At 38.8% G+C, this 6000-nt stretch overlaps 1 pseudogene; it reads left to right on the top strand.

Moving 5' to 3' along the window:
* The first annotated feature begins 5481 nt into the window (after positions 1-5481).
* On the top strand, positions 5482-5885 carry LOC101678650 (annotated as a pseudogene).
* Positions 5886-6000: the final 115 nt, after the last annotated feature.

Here is a 6000-nt window from a genome sequence, read left to right as displayed (position 1 = left end):
GCTCCTTTAGGTGTAGGGTTAGGTTGTGTACCTGAGACCTTTCTTGTTTCTTGAGAAAGGCTTGTACCGCTATATATTTTCCTCTCAGGACTGCCTTTGTTGTGTCCCACAGATTTTGAACCGTTGTGTTTTCATTATCATTTGTTTCCATGATTTTTTTCAATTCTTCTTTAATTTCCCGGTTGACCCATTCATTCTTTAGAAGGATACTGTTTAGTCTCCATGTATTTGGGTTCTTTCCAAACTTCCTTTTGTGGTTGAGTTCTAGCTTTAGAGCATTGTGGTCTGAAAATATGCAGGGAATGATCCCAATCTTTTGATACCGGTTGAGTCCTGATTTAGGACCGAGGATGTGATCTATTCTGGAGAATGTTCCATGTGCACTAGAGAAGAATGTGTATTCTGTTGCTTTGGGATGAAATATTCTGAATATATCTGTGATGTCCATCTGGTCCAGTGTGTCATTTAAGGCCTTTATATCCTTGCTGATCTTTTGCTTGGATGACCTGTCCATTTCAGTGAGGGGAGTGTTAAAGTCCCCTACTATCATTGTATTATTGTTGATGTGTTTCTTTGATTTTGTTATTAATTGGTTTATATAGTTGGCTGCTCCCACATTGGGGGCATAGATATTTAAAATTGTTAAATCTTCTTGTTGGACAGACCCTTTGAGTATGATATAGTGTCCTTCCTCATCTCTTATTATAGTCTTTGGCTTAAAATCTAATTGATCTGATATAAGGATTGCCACTCCTGCTTTCTTCTGATGTCCATTAGCATGGTAAATTCTTTTCCACCCCCTCACTTTAAATCTGGAGGTGTCTTCGGGCTTAAAATGTGTTTCTTGGAGGCAACATATAGATGGGTTTTGTTTTTTTATCCATTCTGATACCCTGTGTCTTTTGACAGGGGCATTTAGCCCATTCACATTCAGGGTAACTATTGAGAGATATGAATTTAGTGCCATTGTATTGCCTGTAAGGTGACTGTTACTGTATATGGTCTCTGTTCCTTTCTGATCTACCACTTGTAGGCTCTCTCTTTGCTTAGAGGACCCCTTTCAAGATTTCCTGTAGAGCTGGTTTGGTATTTGCAAAATCTTTTTCAGTTGTTGTTTGTCCTGGAAGCTTTTAATCTCTCCTTCTATTTTCAATGATAGCCTAGCTGGATATAGTATTCTTGGCTCCATGTTTTTTCTCGTTTAGTGCTCTGAAAATATCATGCCAGCTCTTTCTGGCCTGCCAGGTCTCTGTGGATAAGTCAGCTGCCAATCTAATATTTTTACCATTGTATGTTACAGACTTCTTTTCCCGGGCTGCTTTCAGGATTTTCTCTTTGTCATTGAGACTTGTAAATTTTACTATTAGGTGACGAGGTGTGGGCCTATTCTTATTGATTTTGAGGGGCATTCTCTGAACCTCCTGAATTTTGATGCTCGTTCCCTTTGCCATATTGGGGAAATTCTCCCCAATAATTCTCTCCAGTATACCTTCTGCTCCCCTCTCACTTTCTTCTTCTTCTGGAATCCCAATTATTCTAATGTTGTTTCGTCTTATGGTGTCACTTATCTCTCGAATTCTCCCCTCGTGGTCCAGTAGCTGTTTGTCCCTCTTTTGATCAGCTTCTTTATTCTCTGTCATTTGGTCTTCTATATCACTAATTCTGTCTTCTGCCTCATTTATCCTAGCAGTGAGAGCCTCCATTTTTGATTGCACCTCATTAATAGCTTTTTTGATTTCACCTTGGTTAGATTTTAGTTCTTTTATTTCTCCAGAAAGGGCTTTTATATCTCTCGAGAGGGTTTCTCTAATATCTTCCATGCCTTTTTCGAGCCCGGCTAGAACCTTGAGAATTGTCATTCTGAACTCTAGATCTGACATATTACCGATGTCTGTATTGATTAGGTCCCTAGCCTTCGGTACTGCCTCTTGTTCTTTTTTTTTTTTGTGTTGAATTTTTCCGTCTTGTCATTTTGTCCAGATAAGAGTAAATGAAGGGGCAAGTAAAATACTAAAAGGGTGGCAACAACCCCAGGAAAATATGCTTTAACCAAATTAGAAGAGATCCAAAATCGTGAGTGGGGAGAAAGGGGATAAAAAGAGGTTCAAAAAGGAAGAGAGAAAAAAGAAAAGAAAAAAAAAAAAAAAGAAAAAAAAAAAAAAAGAAAAGAAAAAAAATTTTAAAAAAATAAAAACACCTAAGAAAAATGTAAAAAATATATATATATATATATATTAGATAAACTAGTAAAAAATCGTTAAAAAAGAAAAAGGTAACAGTTAAAAAAAATAAAATTTTACCCGAAGGCGAGAAAAAAAAAAAAAAATGAAAAAGAAAAAATTAAATTAACTGCAAGACTAAAAAAAATCACAGGAAAAAAGCCATGAGTTCCGTGCTTGGCTTTCTCCTCCTCTGGAATTCTGCTGCTCTCCTTGGTATTGAAACCGCACTCCTTGGTAGGTGAACTTGGTCTCGGCTGGATTTCTTGTTGTTCTTCTGGGGGAGGGGCCTGTTGTAGTGATTCTCAAGTGTCTTTGCCCCAGGCGGAATTACACCGCCCTTACCCGGGGCCGGGGTGAGTAATCCGCTCGGGTTTGCTTTCAGGAGCTTTTGTTCCCTGAGCGCTTTCCGTAGAGTTCCAGAGGACGGGAATACAAATGGCGGCCTCCTGGTCTCCGTCCCGGAGGAGCCGAGAGCCCAGGGCCCCACTCCTCAGTGCGCCCTCAGAGAACAGCGCCCAGTTACTCCCGTCTGCCTGACCTCCGGCCGCGCTCCGAGCTCACCGAGCCTGTGACCGGTTCAAGGTAACACGGAGCTGCGAGCTTACTGTCGGCTCTGTCTCTGTAGCCGGCCTTCCCGTTCCAATACCCGCAAGCTCTGCGACACTCAGACACCCCCGATCCTTCTGTGACCCTGCGGGACCTGAGGCCACGCTGACCCCGCGTGGGCTTCGCCCCGGTTTAGCCTCTGGAGCGATGTCCCTCAGCGGAACAGACTTTTAAAAGTCCTGATTTTGTGCGCGGTTGCTCCGCCGCTTGCCGGGAGCCGGCCCCTCCCCCCGGGGTCTATCTTCCCGTCGCTTTGGATTCACTTCTCCGCTGGTCCTACCTTTAGAAAGTGGCTGATTTTCTGTTTCCAGAATTGCTGTTCTTCTTCTCTTCGATCTGCCGATGGATTTTCAGGTGTTTGCAATCTTTAGATAAGCTATCTAGCTGATCTCCGGCTAGCTGAAGCAGTCTCAGCTTGCTACTTCTCCGCCATCTTGACTCCTCCCCTCAAGTACACTATTTTTCATTGGGTTCTCTATATTTTTAAGACTAACTGTACTTTATAGTCGGTGATTGGTAAAGATGCAGGGGAGATTCAGGTAACTCTGAAATTAGTATTCTAGAATTAAGAGGATTTTCCCCAAGGTAGCCTGTCCAAACACACAGGGCAAGTGCCACTATTGGTTTAGAGATGATTTTAGGTATTAGAGGCAGATTTATACTACATTGGGTCACACTAATGAGAAAATGATTCTCCTTCCAGCTTAGCTTCAATCCTGATCACGTCATGACGAATGTCCCACTTTGACACAAAGATATACTTAACAACCCTGACTCTAAAACATGATCTCTCTTCTGTAAAAAAAGATGTAGGCCTTGGTCTCAGAACCCATATAAGCATAAGCATTATATATAAGCATATATTAGGTGGGAACGTAACCATATTATGGTTGGTTTCATTGTATTTATTTAAAACCATTTCTTACTGGCAGATGGTTCCTATTTTCTACTTACTATACTGATGAAAGGTTTAAATTAACTTAATATTTTTCAATAAATTTACTTACTAATCAATTAAAAGTAAAACAGAAAAGTTATAACTACTCTTTGATATTAAAATCTTGCCCACTCAGGCTCGGTCTCTTGAGGGGGGAAAAATAGTTTTCAAAATTAAAATGCAGTAAGAGGCTCTACACTTGGTCACTTCTGACAAACAGGTTAAAGAATGATCATAGTTCTTGAAGGATGCTCAACAATTCCGGGTAAAGAAGGTCAGGAACCCCTATGTTCCTTTTGAGTTAGCCCAATAATGAATACAGCAATGACCAGGAGGAAAAATTTAAAAAAAGACAGCAAAGTCATGTGGCTTTTTATTTAAATAGAAAACTAGCCAATCATTCTTCCTGGGATTTCTATTGAACTTGCCTATTATTGAGCTGGCAAAAATTCTTCCTGAAATGTTATGGAATCATACCCAATGAGGTGTTGTAGCTGCTTCTATAAAGTGCCATCTCACCGTGTCTTACTCTGACCACTACACTGCCAGTCAAACATGCAGTGCTATTACCTATAGTATACCTTAATAAAATAAAAGGTAAGCAAGCCCTTGCTTTGCTCCCCCATCAGCTCCACCTTTGTAAATGAGAGTGAAGAAGTGTCCAAAGTTATTCCAAAGGACACTAAAGTTCTCTAGAGATAATATGCTTATAGGATTACCAAATGAAAAAATGTGAAAGGATTTTTATTTGAAAGGATTACAGGGAGGGAGAATAAAGAAAATAAAGTCAACAAAAAACAAAGATATCTAAACTTGAAAGTTTTGAAAAATATGAATATAGATTATGCTTTTTACTATACTAGAATACATTAAAGAATTATACACATTTTCGGAGTGTTCGGCTGAGAGAGCAATTTGCAGAATAGCATTGATGACTGGGTGAAATAACGTGGAATCTGAAATGAATGGGAAACGAGGAAAAAAATGTTGAAGAATGACTTGCTATTCAAGGACAAATGAATGCTAAACATTGAATTAGGGAGAGAGATTAATGAAAAAATGAAAAATGAGAAAATATTGGTTTATACATAATCCTGTTTTGAGAATAATCTCATAGGTACATGCTCACCACTTTGAGGAAATTGAGCATCTTTCCCACATTTAATTTCTTAAGGTAGTAATTATCTTACACGGTATTAAAAAAAGAAACCTGAAGAAAAATAGGAACATCTAGGTAACAGATCTTTTCAATATTTGTAATAATTTATACACATATTTGTAATAACTTTTACACACATTCTTTTTTTATTAGGGAAAATATTAAAAACTGTATGCTTCCTGTGTGACAGATACTTGCATATAATATTTCAAACTGATAGCAACTTTAAAACATTGGTCTTATAATCTCTATAGACAAAAGAAATAGCACTCATAAGGACTGCATAAGTGTTTATAATCATTTCTACTTCCTTCCCTACTAATGGGTCACCAATAGCTTATTGTCACATAAGTTCATACCTATGGTAAGACAGAAAATATTCATTAAGTAGTTTCAACTATACTCCAAAGGCATGGTTGGATTTTTACTTCTGGCTATTAAAGAGTAACTGGTACCAGACTTATTCTTACATAAAAAATCTGGAGATTTTTATATCAAAAACCCTGGAGAGAGGCTGAGGTGCCTGAGCTCCATCCCAAGGCAGCAGGACATTGAGAATGTTCACTTCATTAGTCTAGGCCTCTGTCTGTGCCGTGAGCAAGAAGCAGCTGTAGCCCACTTGGGCTGTCTTCACCCTTACACCTACAGGAGTAAACAGGATAAAACAACTTCTTAAAGATAGGCCTGAACATCTAGGTCTGAAAGTTGGTGTCTCAACCAGGGGCTTAAATGGCTTTTCTTCCTCTGTATTCTAGAGTATAAGGAAAGGAGATTCTGACGAAGAAGCTGTTCAAGACAGAGGCAGAAAAGAATGTTCATCAAAAAGAAAGCACAGCTAAGATTTCAAGGAATAGAAATGGACTATGCTAAAGATAAATTATCTAGTGAGTCTGTTTTCAATAACCCAAACATCAAAGAAAGGTATAGCTGTGGAAAAAGCTTTTATATTGGACTACTCTAGCTATAAGCTTCAGGAAAACTCGTGGAAGTCCTAGGATTACTGACGAAATTATGTCACTGTCACATACTTAAGGTTTATAATGTGTGAGAAAAAGTGATGCATTTTAAAGATGAAA

Source organism: Mustela putorius, unplaced genomic scaffold (genome assembly GCF_011764305.1).
Source record: "Mustela putorius furo isolate JIRA1106 unplaced genomic scaffold, ASM1176430v1.1 tig00003834_pilon_pilon_pilon, whole genome shotgun sequence".
Classification (NCBI taxonomy): Eukaryota; Metazoa; Chordata; class Mammalia; order Carnivora; family Mustelidae; genus Mustela; species Mustela putorius.
This window is presented reverse-complemented; position numbering and strand designations above follow the sequence as displayed.